This window comes from Protopterus annectens, chromosome 1.part0, assembly GCF_019279795.1.
Source record: "Protopterus annectens isolate FY-2018-M chromosome 1.part0, PAN1.0, whole genome shotgun sequence".
NCBI lineage: Eukaryota > Metazoa > Chordata > Ceratodontiformes > Protopteridae > Protopterus > Protopterus annectens.
In genome coordinates this window covers 390,805,321-390,818,755 of record NC_056725.1, presented here as the reverse complement: position 1 = coordinate 390,818,755, position 13,435 = coordinate 390,805,321, and the positions used below count along the sequence as shown (strand labels likewise).

General features: G+C 37.0%; 1 protein-coding gene across 4 annotated transcripts in view; it reads right to left on the bottom strand.

Moving 5' to 3' along the window:
- EML4 (EMAP like 4) overlaps positions 1–13,435 on the bottom strand; it is a 1,975,061-nt gene that overhangs the window by 444,942 nt on the left and 1,516,684 nt on the right. The window lies entirely within an intron of this gene.

Sequence of the window (13,435 nt, the reverse complement as noted above, 5' to 3'; positions counted from 1 at the left end):
AGTAATGTATGAGCAGCACCACACACCTGAAATAACATCTGTGTCTATCAGGAGGGATACCCCCTTCAAATTTAAAATAGTCTGGCAATGGTGAGTACTCCAGTGGTGGCCGAATGACTTCAACACAGTTCAAATCACCCAGAAACAGGTAGGCCAGTGCAACTACCCACTACAGGAGTATCTGGACACATTTGTCTTCTGCTGGTATTCAGATGAGCAGGCTGACTCAAAAGACCATATTCAGCCATAAATGAAGACTGAAAAAGAAAACATTCTACAAGATCAATTTATTTTTATTTATTCATTTACACTTTTTTGACAGATTAGTCTCACATTGTTAATGGCCTCTTTTCAGAGGATTCCCAATGTAGTATTCATACTGACTAGGGAAAATTTGGTCAGGGCACTGGGAAACTTCTTCAATTCTTTTTGATAAGTGCCAAGGGGTTCTTTAAATCTACTTGAGCTACCTCCAGCTTCAGGCAGATAGGACCTTGGTTTAGCATCTCATCCAAAGGAAGGCATACTCAAAAGCACAGTGTGCCCCCCCCCCTCCATGATGCATTACAGTGCCCATATTGGGAAAAAAGTCAACTACCTGCTGTAGGAATAGACTTTAAAGCCTTCTGCTCTTCCAGCACTAAAAGTGGGTCTGCTACCAGTTGAGGTACAGAGGCTGCCTCCAGTCATATGTACAAACTTGCACAGAAATGTGTGATATTCATATATATGGAATTCAGTGCAGAATGTCTTCTAGCAGATCAATAAATTGCATCTACATCTGCTGTAACATTTAGACTGAGAAAACTGGCAAACACATAGTAAAAGCCTGGCCGTTTCTGTTTGTCTGGGAGCTCATTTCTTCATTTGTTTGGTAAAAATGCCCAATACGACAACAAATCCTTAGACCAAAGTAATTATAATGAACAGCAGAATTTCAGCAGGGTGCAATATAGTGCATTAGTTTTGATGTTGGCACAACATTTCTAATTCACAGTAGGCTTTGGAAATAATCATCCTAACAATAAATGAGAAGCTGAAGCCTTGAACTACCTAGAAATAGAATCATTGAAACAGACCGGTATCTCAAAAGTTTATCTGCCTTGAACATAATCTTTAAGGATCATAGTGTTGAGGAGAGACAATCACTACATTTAGGGGAAACCACTCCATTTAGACTGTCTGAGTTTTGAAGACGTCACAGCCAAGGCTACTAGCTAGCACTCAGTAGTTGAGTTAGATACATCCTCACAATATTTGATGAGCTTCTCTCTCCCTTGTTATCTGACTTTGGAAAAAAAGAAAGGAAACAGGATGGATTTGATTAAAGAACAGTTCGGAACATACCTTAGGCATGAAAGATAGGTTAGGTAGTCTTCAGAAACATCCTGTACTTGTGGAAAATGGTATAATGCTCCCTGCACATCAGTGCATGTAACTCATAAATTTATCTGGATGAGGTAAGCACTATGTAGAATCAAATCAAATGCAGCTATGGTTGACTATGCATGCTGGTTCAAGCAGAGGCAGCATTGACTTCTCCATGACAAAGTTCAACTCTCATACTGAAGTTACTGGGCTTTAATGTTGTAGTAGATGTAATGCAGGTGTGTGCAATGGAAATGGTTACAAAGAGCAGCTTAAATGGAAGAGTGTTCAAGTCCTGCTTAACTTATTTTGAGGTACTTAGCTAGCCTGATGCCCTTCTTCTTGCACCAAAAGGAGAACCTAGCTCATTTAAGCAAGAACAGCTTTCTTCTGCTTGGCAACTTCACCTCCTTGAGAACAGACAGTATATTTTCTGAAGATAAATAGTTCTGTGCAATGAATCTGGAATTGTCCAAGCTGCAAAGATGAGGCAACGAAGGCTGAAATGTAACAAATCCTCCCCAGGCTGACAGTGAAGTCTGCTGAGAAATGGAAAGGTTGGTGTCTCTTCTGTTTTCATGTGTCACCCAGCTGAACCAGGCCTATCATGGCCAGCCATGAGTTATAATGATGAATTCAGCATCTTCTTTTCCTGCTTTCTTTTCCTGTAAGAAGCCACCCTTGGTTCCATCTGATTGAGTAGATATTTGAAGCTAATCTTTCTCCTGTAAAATTCTGGCGCAACAGCTGGGAGCTAGTGATTCACCTGGGATTTAAAAATGTCTAGCTTCAGCCACCTAATATATATATATATATATATATATATATATATATATATATATATATATATATATATATATATATATATATATATATATATATATATATATATATATATATATATATATATATATATATATATATATATATATATATATATATTTAAGGGTTCCCCTGTCTAACATTTAAACATGGTGGATGTTATCTACCTGCACTGGGAGAATCCCATTGTTTTCTGCATTTAGAAATCCATTCCACCTTGAGGTTCAGATGCAGCTTTTCTGTTACATTAGATCAGTGTGGCTAGTCTGTACATAGATTAGGCTGATAATCCCTTATCTATGTACCACATCACTGCAGTGTTGTGTGTCACAGTTAGTAGTGTTCCTGGCTTTAGCTCTCACTGGAATGCTAACAGAGCACAATGGAAAGCCATCATTTATTTCAATATGATGTGCTGGAAGCTTGAGCATCTGCTTTCTAGCCACTATGAACTCTGAGGTGTTGACAATGGGCTCCAAAGCACGGTGTGAGATATCTACTGTCATTTTCTGGTATTGTCTGGGGGGGGGGGGCTTGCACTTAACAGGGCCTGACAAAAGAACCACTAAGACATATTGGTTACAGCAGTAGTCAGGGGAAGGGAATATTAAAGCTTTTAGAGAGACAACTGCATCCTCCTCATCTGTAGCCTGACAATGGGAATGATCACAACTGAGGATGACAAAGCCCAGGGCCTTTTGAAAAGGTAATACTGGCACTGGCTTCAGATTTGAAGAAAGAAGTTCTTTATGACCTAAAACGAAAGGGGCACTATGTAAAATTTTATAGCCAGGAAAGACCTTAGTAACCCCTTTTCTTGGGAATGCTGACTCTCTGAGCATTCTAGGATATTTCCAGGCTCCCTAGGCAGTCCGAAACTTGCTGTAGGGCCCTCTGCGTTTCTGAAGGTCTAGACTGTGCAGTATCCAGTCAAGATATATATAGAAGTGCACCCTTTCCTTCCTTCCTTACATATGCAATCACTGCGGTCAAGCACTTGATGAACAAGGACAAGAGAATGTCCCGCAGTGGAAACAGAGGCAAATCCCAAAGATGAAATAAGAAATCCAAACCAATGTGTAGCTAGACAAAACGATCCTCTAATAACACATAAAAAAATCAACATGCACAAAGCAGACTGAGCGCTTTCGGCTGCTAACAGTCAGGCATCATCAGAGTCATGCTGATGCAGTTCAAAATGCATTTAAATAAGGAATCAAGTACTGACATCAGTTCATATCCTGTTAGTTTAACATAAAAAAGCTTGAGTATTTAAATCCTTAGCTTAGAAAAAATTATAAAAATGCTAACTGTTAAAATACACGTAAAATTAGCTACTATTTTATACACAAATTGCATTATGAAACACAACAGAGACATTAGAAATGCAACAACAACTAGTGCTTTATACACACAGTCCTGTTTGTGCTAATTTTAAAAAGTTTACTTTCTTTGTAATAGTGTATACACCGATGCCAGGGGAGGTGACCAGGATTTGTGTTTGCAAGTGAAGGAAAGGAATGGCAACTAAGGCTAAATGCCAAGGTGAAACCAGGCATAAATTAGTTCATTTCTATGGCTAGTGTATTAAAATGAGGGCCCAATATGTATACGTGTGTTTTAGCATGCTTAAAGTGTTTGCAAAATATTTGAAAGACACCAAAAAACATTTTTGAAATGGGTATATGATACATGCTATGTATTTCAACATCAGTTGAAAAATGCATTTTAATTCATGAGTGTCTTAGCACTAAGAAATGTGGTTTTAGGGCATTATGTTTGTATATAAAAATAGTAGCTAATTTTACTTTATTGAAAGTATTTTATGTGTATTTTAACAGTTAGCATCTTTATAATTGATAGTACTTGATTCCTTACTTAAATGCATTTTCAACTGCACCAATATGACTCTGATGATGCCTGACTGTTAACAGGCGAAAACGCTCAGTCTGAGGTGCTTTGTGCAAGTTGATATTTCTTGTGTGTTATTAAAGCATCATTTTGTCTAGCTTAGATTAGAGGCATGTCACCATAGGACAATACTTGAATTTTGATCTGTAACCTGTTTGCACCTCGGCTTCTTTGCATTTATCTAAGGTCAGCAGGAACCACTGCTGCCTTGAGCAGGGAACATAGCTCTCCAGGAGGTGATGGACAAGAGAAATGGGGTGGGAGAACATAAGCCTGGTAGTTTCTGGCCAGTGCTCTGACCACTGCTGCTGATGCTGGAAGCATTTGCTCCTTCGCTTGAGTACATATTACTGACATGACTGAGCCTTCATCTCCTGCTAGATCTGCTACTTCATCTGGTACTGCCTTTGCAGTCTATCTTGCCTCTTCTTGGTCTGATTCCTGGAATAGGGTCATCTTCAGAAAGCTAATTTCCAGAATATTTGGGGATGGTGGATGAAATAAATGTTTCACAGATTGCAATGTTATCCTTTGCATCAGGCTTCTTCAAAACATTTTCCAGTAGGGCACTCTAAATATTTTACAGTTGTCCAATGAAGCACTGAGTAGCTGGCCCTTTACATCATTGCAGAAGGGCTGCATGGACAAATCATAAAGCAGTAGCCCTGGAACAGACATCCACAGTTTCACAGACAATCTTAATTATATTATTATCTGCCATGACAGCTGATCTAAATGTTCATCAATACTAACAATGTTTACCTGGGTTTGAGAGTTAATACACATGACAAATTTACATTTTTCACCCAAATCTATCTAAGATAATGCTTTTCCTGCCATTACAGATAGTAATTAATCATGTTTATGCACCTAATCTTCCTTCGGGTTCTAGAAGTATTGCAGCAGGGTCTGCCAGAGTGAAGGCAATGGTAACGTTCTGTACCAAACAAAACTGTTTCCTATGGGTCAAGATGTTGTAAATCCAGCTCTACAGATGAAATGTGTGTTCATAACAAGAAGAATGGCAAATGACATGTGTGCTCTATCTCAGAGTTTCACATGCCTCTATTCAGAGGTAAACAATATGGAGTACTCATCACCTATATCAAATCCCAGAAGAGACTCCATTTGATCACAGTAAGCAGAAATACAACTAATGTGAAGCAAAGGGGGAATCTACTATGGCAGCAAATCTTTAAGAGATGTGATCAGCGTATCCCAATTGCTGTTCAGTGAACACTATCATTAGTTTATAAGATGATGATGTTTTTTTTTCTACTGCTCACTTCTGGTAAAGTTTTTTGGGGGAGGGATGGCCAGATATGCGGACAGCACTGGGGGCAAATTTAGCTAGCTACATCTCTGAGGGTGCAAGTTACTTTCATATTCATGAGTCTAAAGAGTCTGATGGAGTAGGATGTCTCTCTTCCTTCTTTTGTCACCACCACTTCCCTGGTGGACAGTGTAAGCTCTATTGAGATGGCCTGAGTGGATATTTCTGCAGAGAAGGAATTAAGTCTATGGATTTTCTGTAGTTGAAATGCAAGGGAAAGCTGCTAAGTGCCACGGTGGTCAATGTTTGGTGCACCAATGTCCAGCCCGTGAATGCCCTAAAGTTCAGAACCCTCCTCCAGAAGACTGACATAGATCTATCTTCTGACATACATCTTTTGGATATCTGAATCTTGGACATTCCCAGGACAACCATGAAAAAAGTGAAGAGATCGGATGGCTATAGTACCCTGTGAAGTATCTGCAGCCACTGCAATGGACACATCTTCTTTAGTTCCTGCTATAGAAGAATGGGAACTGATATTCAGTCGTGGAAAATTGCTACATGAAATTTGAAAACTCAAATCCTGGACTTGGTTTTCATGTATGCAAACATCTTCGAGGCAAAATGAGCCTTATCTGAAGTTGCTTCTCTTACTAAAGTTTCTACCAGAGATACCTGGGCTGATGGAGAAGCAGTTGAAGAAAGTGAAAAATCCTCCTGAATTGGGAGGTGATGAACTGCTCTCTCCCCCACCCAAATCCAGGGGATTCCAGCCTACTCAACATAACATCTCAACATCTGGGTCACAATGATGACATATAACTCGCTCTATTCTGTGCCAATATTATGCTCCAAGGAGGTTTACCTCATTTTCTCCAGTTTCACAGTGTAACCTTTTCACAGACTCCTTAAGCTACTCTTTCCTTCCATCCTTGTTTGTTTCTTTTTTTTTTTCCAATGCCTTTATTAAAATATCACTTAAGACATAGTCACACATGCAGTAATACAAAATAAAACAAACCACATTACACGTTTTCCATTTACACACATTATACATTACATCTTGTATTTATTTTATTTATTTATTTAAGTTTGATGACCAGGGAAGTCCACTTGGCCAAGAAGAGCCCATTTTCAGTGGAGGCCCGGGGAGAAAAGCTCCACAATAATTGAAAGTTACATTTCACATGTTACAAAAGGACATAGCTCATACACCTAATTAAAAATTTACAGATAAGCTCCATGATATTTGCAATTGGCTTGTCACAATGTTACAAAAATGAAAAGACGTAACTCAATACAGAAATTTCAACATTTACAAAAAGTGAATATTTTTGTTATAAACTCAATTGTAGGTTTAACATTTCAAAATATAAAGCTACTAGCCATTAACAGGTTAGGAAAATATTATGCATGGAGAGGGTAATAGTATATTTGAGATTGGAGAGTATAGTACAATAGATATTAGAGAGGAAATTAGTTTTTAGTAGAGGAGGGATTGTTTTGGGTTGAATGAAGTAATAGTACAGGTAGTTGGGTGAGTCAGTACAAGGTGGAATGGGGGGGTATAATTTGGAGCGTGGCAAGGGCATTCCCATTTGGAAGAAAGATGAGAGAGTAGCTGAGATTTGAAATTTGTATGGTTAGGTAGGTTGCGTAGGTGTGTGGGGAGAGAGTTCCACTGTTAGCTAAGGAGTGGGACAGTAGTAGATGGCCAGGAGGTCGTGCAGGCTTTTGGACCTGAAGGAGACTTTGGTTTTTGGATCTGAGTGAGTGGTTGTGAATTTAAGGTTTTAAGGAAGTAGCAAAAGCTGGGCAGTTGGCAGGTTTAAAGATGAGCTTGCGAGCAATGGTGAATTGTAGGTGACTGAGGTATTTCTTTATGACAACTATTAGGCAAACATTACATAAAACACTCAGTTGTTTCTGTCCTTTAAACTTTACTCCTCTAGGGTTGCCACCTTTCATTGTGGCTAAGACGGGAGTAAGGCCACACCCCTCATATCACCACTAACCCTGCCCATTCTCAACCCCTCTCCTGCCTATGCTCCACCCATTTTGTGATGTCACTATGACATCCGCAGATGGGAACGCCCACTTTTTTCCATTCCTGATGCCTGCTTTCAGCCAGTTTACTATACTTTTCTGTAAAAAAGCACAGTGAATCAGCCGATTTAACAAACTTTGATATTCAGTTTCCTTTTTTGAAACAGAATACGGGAATTTGTACAGTGTTTTCCAGTCTACCAGAGAATCAATCTCATTTCCTGATATTCCAGAAAAAAAATGGATAGGTGGCAACCCCTTTACTCCTCCACCTTCTCCGGAATATTAGTCTACATGTACTGTTCCCACAAATTCCATTTATTTTTATATAATTTTCTCCTTACATTTTCTCTTCCAGTTTTTTTAATCTTTTACAACATTCAATAATTCTCATACTGTAGGTTTAGATTTTGATTTCCATTTTCTAGTATAATTGCATTTTGGCAGCCAACAGAATTAAACTTAATTATGTCTAGGCAATTCAGATCTTGTGCCTCAACCCAAAAGAATAATTTCATTTGTTATAGCCATTTGCTCCACCAATAATTCTGAAACAGTACTCTGTAGGTTTTTTTTTTTTAATCTGCCGACTTGTTCCCAGGTGCATTTTTCTTGCACACCACACCTCCAGCATTTGCTATTTACCTCAGGAAAAATTCTTTGAAGTCTGCCTGAGGTACAAAAATGCCTATGCAAACACTTCAAACCAAAAGGCCAAAACCTTCTGCATTTTGTGGCATACTAAGGAGCCATACATATTTCCTTCCACTGTTCCCTTGTAAATTGCTTTTCCATACTCTCTTCCTAATCTTTTTTAATATCCGCTGATTGACTCTTATAGTCATCAAGCAATGTTTTATATACCCTACTAATTATCCTCTTTTTAACGCAAGCTTCTGTTTTAGATTCATCTACAAAATCTAACAGTGCAGCTCTTTAACTTAGGACTTCACTGTCTTTCTTTTTGCCTAAACTCTGATTTCAGTCCCTGAAAGGGAAAGCATTCACTAACTTGCACTCCAAACTTCTTCTTGGCTTCATCCCACTCTTATTACCTTTCCCTCTCTAGTTATTTGCTCCCAGTATCTTGGTTCCTTTGCCAATTTTCTCCAGTAAATTCCAGTCTCCTCTTGCCTCTTTTCTGTACCACTATTTGCAGTCACCCCTACTGGCAAAATCTCCTTCCTCCATTCATAATTTGCCTTAGTTCTTAGAACACTTTCTGCAACTTTATTAATATAATATTCTGCATGATGGTTATTACTCTCCTTATGGTCTTATGGATCTGCATCTAAAATCCAAATCTCTCCTTATTTCTTGAACTCCCCCCTTCATCAACATTGCTTCAAATTTGATAATCTTATATCACCTAGTTCTACAGCGAGGATCAACTTATCCCACTTAACTCTTGCCCTCTTAGCCTCCCAGATAAATCCATTCAACTGTTTATTGTTCACAACTTTTCCTCTGGCTGATAAAAATATGCCTGACATGTATTTAACACTAAAGGGACTAAAAACAGTTTTGCTGCTTGTAGCTTACTATCCATATCCATAAATAAGAGTTTCCAGTTTCTCAGTTTTTGTACTATCCTTTGTTTAGCCTCTTTCCACATATCTTTAGCTGCCATGGCAAAAACCTTTTTAATCCATACTCCTATAAATACTTCATCTTATGTCCCATATATATGGACATTGCTGAACCAGTTCAAGTGTGGATACATAACTATAGCACTTGTTTTATCAACGTTAATTTTATATTTCCCCGAAAAGATGTGAAACTGTTTCAGAATCTTCCATAACACTGCTATGTCCTTTTCTGTATTTATCAAATACAAAATATCAGCAAATAAAGACAACTTTACTTGATTACCATAACAAATGTATCTTGAATTTCTTCCTTTATTTTTCTTTTCAATGTCTCTAAATATAAAGTAAATAACAAAAGGGAAGGATGACATGCCTCTCTAGTTCCTCTGTTCAAGCACAACTTATTGGAGAGGACCTCTCCCAATTTAATTTTTGCCTCTAATATATATTCTCCTAATTAACCTTATTACTGTATCAAGAAATGTTGATGCTTCCATTGCCCTATTCATAACATCCCAGTTTCTCCGTAAAATGCATTAAGACCCACCAACAACAGCAGCATTTTCTTACATTCTGCTTCCCTAAGAACCATCATTGTTCTTTTAATGTTGTAAATATTTGCCTACCCTTCACAAAACCACACATAGTCATATCTATCAGTTTTGGCAACAACTTTGTCATTTTTTAACTAGTACAGACATAAAGCTTTTAGGTCTGATGTGTATTTATTGTTTTGGGGTAATACAGCCACAACAGTTTTCTTCCAAGATGTTGGTACTTCCCCTCCTTTTAAAATACTACTAAACAAAATCTTCCAGATCGTTATCACTTTTTTCCCTTATAACTTCCAAACACCCACATACATATCATCCCTGGAGACTTCCCTGCGGACTGATTATACATCACTGTTTTTATCACATTTCCTCCTATCTTAACCATTAGTTTTTGAGCCTCATCTTCCTCTAATCTTACCATAATTACGTCTTACATAAACATTTCCACTTGTGCTCTTTCTTGATTTCCACATTCCTCTGCTGTATGCAACTTTTCATAAAATCTCTGAAATATCTCTAAAACTCTTAACTATTTTTCTTGTCACAGGCTTCCTGAGTTTGGCAAATACCCTTTCTACTTTCTGTTGCCCAAGTCACTGCACTAAAAGATTTTGTGTTATGAGATTGTTATTAGAACATAGTTGCTTAGCAACAGTCTTTCTAAACACCTACAAACTATCCAAATATTCCCTTATTTTCTGTTTAGCTTTCTGCAGTTGTTCCTCTTCTTGTTGTGTACGATTTCTCATATTCTGCAATCCTTTAACGTTTGTCAGCCCCTCTAAATAATTCCTGTAACTACTCAGCCATATTTCTTTATCTTTTATTTATACCCTATTTTTAAACTTTATTTTAATTTTATCCAACTCACTAGTTATTCCTTCTGAAGAAATGTCTATTTTCCCTAGCAACTGTCAATTTCTACACCCATTCCTTAAATTCTTCTTTTTTAACAGGCAGGTGGCAAAGCAACAGTATCTCAATTTTACTTCATTACCCTGAATTTTTAGCTTAGTTTTTATCTGTGTATGATCCAAAAAGGTTACTGGATGTGTGTTGTAGCTTTCAATTAAATGTACATCCTGTGAAATAAAAACTCCATCCAGTCTAGTTCAGTTATTGTATCTTGGGGAATAATAAGTAAATTCTGTCTGAGCTCTTACTACTGAATTCATGTTTTCCATAACAAATATTTTCACAAACTTCTTCAGAAATCTACCCTTTTTTATTACATTTTCCTTTCTAAGTCCTGGCATCCTTAATGTTGAAAATCAAGCTGCAGTCCCCACCTATAGGTAATAGTCCATACTGAATGATAATTATTTCTCCCAAAATTGTATTAAGCTCCATAACAGTAGTTTTTGTTGGAATATACATACATGTCAGCTAAATCCTCCTCCAATATCAATATAGTACCTTACTACCCAAAATCTACCATTATTGTCTTTTTCCCCCCTCTTCTATACAATTGGGGCCCCTCTAACAATCAGTATTACTACCTCATTTTCCTTTGAAAATGACATTCTGCTGAATATCCATTCTGAAATCCTTTCTTTGTTAAATTCACATGCTCATTTCTTTCCAAATGTGTCTCTTGCAGTATTACTATGTGCACTCTTTATTTCTTAATATAATTCAATACTCTTTCCTTTTTGCCTATACTTATAAGGCCATTTACATTCAGAGGTACTAAGGACATTTAGAGGTACTAAGAACAGAGTACCATTATGTTAAAAAAAAAAAAAACTAGTGTCCACACTTATAATATATGACAGTTATTTTAAATGTGTATTTCTAGCTTGGTCTTACACACATATGCTGTTTGGCAACTCCATTTGAACACATCTCATTTCTAAAGACTTTTGTTTAAATGAAAACCCCCAAACAAAAACTACTAAGTACATTTTCAGAACACCCCCATCCACTATAAGCTTAAAACAAACATACAAAACTATGTACATTATCTTTCCAGAAAGGAACCATTTCCCTAAATCAACAGCTACAACCACTGGCATAATCGTATCTAGAATTAAAATTACCCACGCTAAAGTACATGTGACATCCTGTGTTCCTACTTACAACTGCTGTATGTTCTTTTCTTATCTCTGTTCTCCTCTCAGATGAGGAAAAACAGTGTGTATGCTTTCAGAAAACATTATTTTCTAGCCCTAAAGAGCTGCACTGGTTATCTTTAAATAAAACAAAATCATGCACTGTTCTATTAAATGCATTAATGTATTAAAGCTGATGGGGAGTCTATTATCTTTTCTTTTATTCTCATACTTTTTCTCTGAACTACTTGCCATTGTACCTTTGAACTTTGCATTTCCCTCAGCAAAGAAAGCTAAGACCTCTGAAGATTAACTGCTTGCACTTGCCTACAGCTTGTCTCCAAGTAAAAGTAGTCAGCAATGAAAAATACAACTAACAACTTACAGATGCTTGAAGGAAACTTTGTAAATTTCACTGAGAACATAATGTATGGAATTCCCCTAGCTAAACGACTTCAGCTGCAAACTTCCAGCCTGTCAATAAGAACATTTGCTAGTTTAAAAAAAACCTAATATCTTTGCAAATGAAGGAAGATTAGCATTTTTCATGGCATTCATTCATTATGTCTTATTTTCAAGCCATTTTTTCCTAAAAAAACTGTTCACATCTTAAGCCAAGGACATTAATATAGACATCTACCCTTGCAAGAACATGGGAAATTATCTTAGTTATACACATGTTCATTACTTTTTGTTAACGCCCCACCCCAGCTGCTCCAATCACAGCAGTATATTAAATTGAACTTGCTTCATTCTGCCTTTCTTCTCTTGTTTATACTGTAAAATCGGTATTTCTTACAACTAAAAAATACTTGTTTACTGTAATATTTTTAACATATACAACAGTCACTGAAAAGGCTACCCCCGTACATTTAAAAAAATCCTGACTGCATACTACACAAAACTGCTTTACAATATAACATGCAGTTTATATCATGAAATATATTATACAAACACTAATAGAACTAAAAAATATTTTACTTACAGTTGTTTTTTTTTTCATTCCAGCGTCCTTCTAAACTTTAAAGACATAATAGTCCACCTGCAAGTTTAACAAAGTCAACAAATGCCCAGTCTTTTCTCAGCCACTTTTACTTGTAAAGCCATATTTCACCAATGTGACTGAAGCTTTATCACTTTAGATTTATTCATTAATTTCAGTGCTTTGTTCTTCTTCCTGATCACTTCCATCTCCCAACACTAAACTGTGGTTCAGATCCATAGCAGTCCTAATTCTAGACAACTCGTGTACTTTATTCTTTTTCTCAGCATTTTCCTTTGGAACACTGGAAAAGGTTTCATGGGGAAAAGCCTCTCTATGAACTTTACTGGCAGAAGAATGAAAAGCAGAGTCCTCTTCTGCTTGCTGGCTCACTTTTTTTAGATGAACTTTTTTTTTCATCCTTAGTCTGTTCTGCATCAAAAATTGTATTTGATCCTTCAGGAAAAATAATCTGAATACAGCTGGACACAGCAGCTTGAGCCTCACATCCGTATTGCTAGGATAAAATAGGATAAGTTTGTTTCTCTTCTGCCTGATGTAGAGTGAACAGTCATTTTTCACAAATGCTTTGCTGTCTCTAATTTTTATTTATTCACCAAACTGCCACAGTTTTCTCAGGATCAGCTCCTTCAGCTGGTATGATTGCATCTTTACTAATACAGGTACTGGCTGCTTTCTCATGACCAGGTTTGGAGCATAAACTTAATGTGCCATTTTTATTAACAAATCTTACTGTGGAACATCTGTCTAGTTGCTTATTTGTGCTTTAATAAAATTAAAAAATCCTGTTCCTTTCAGTTTCTCTGGTTCTTCTC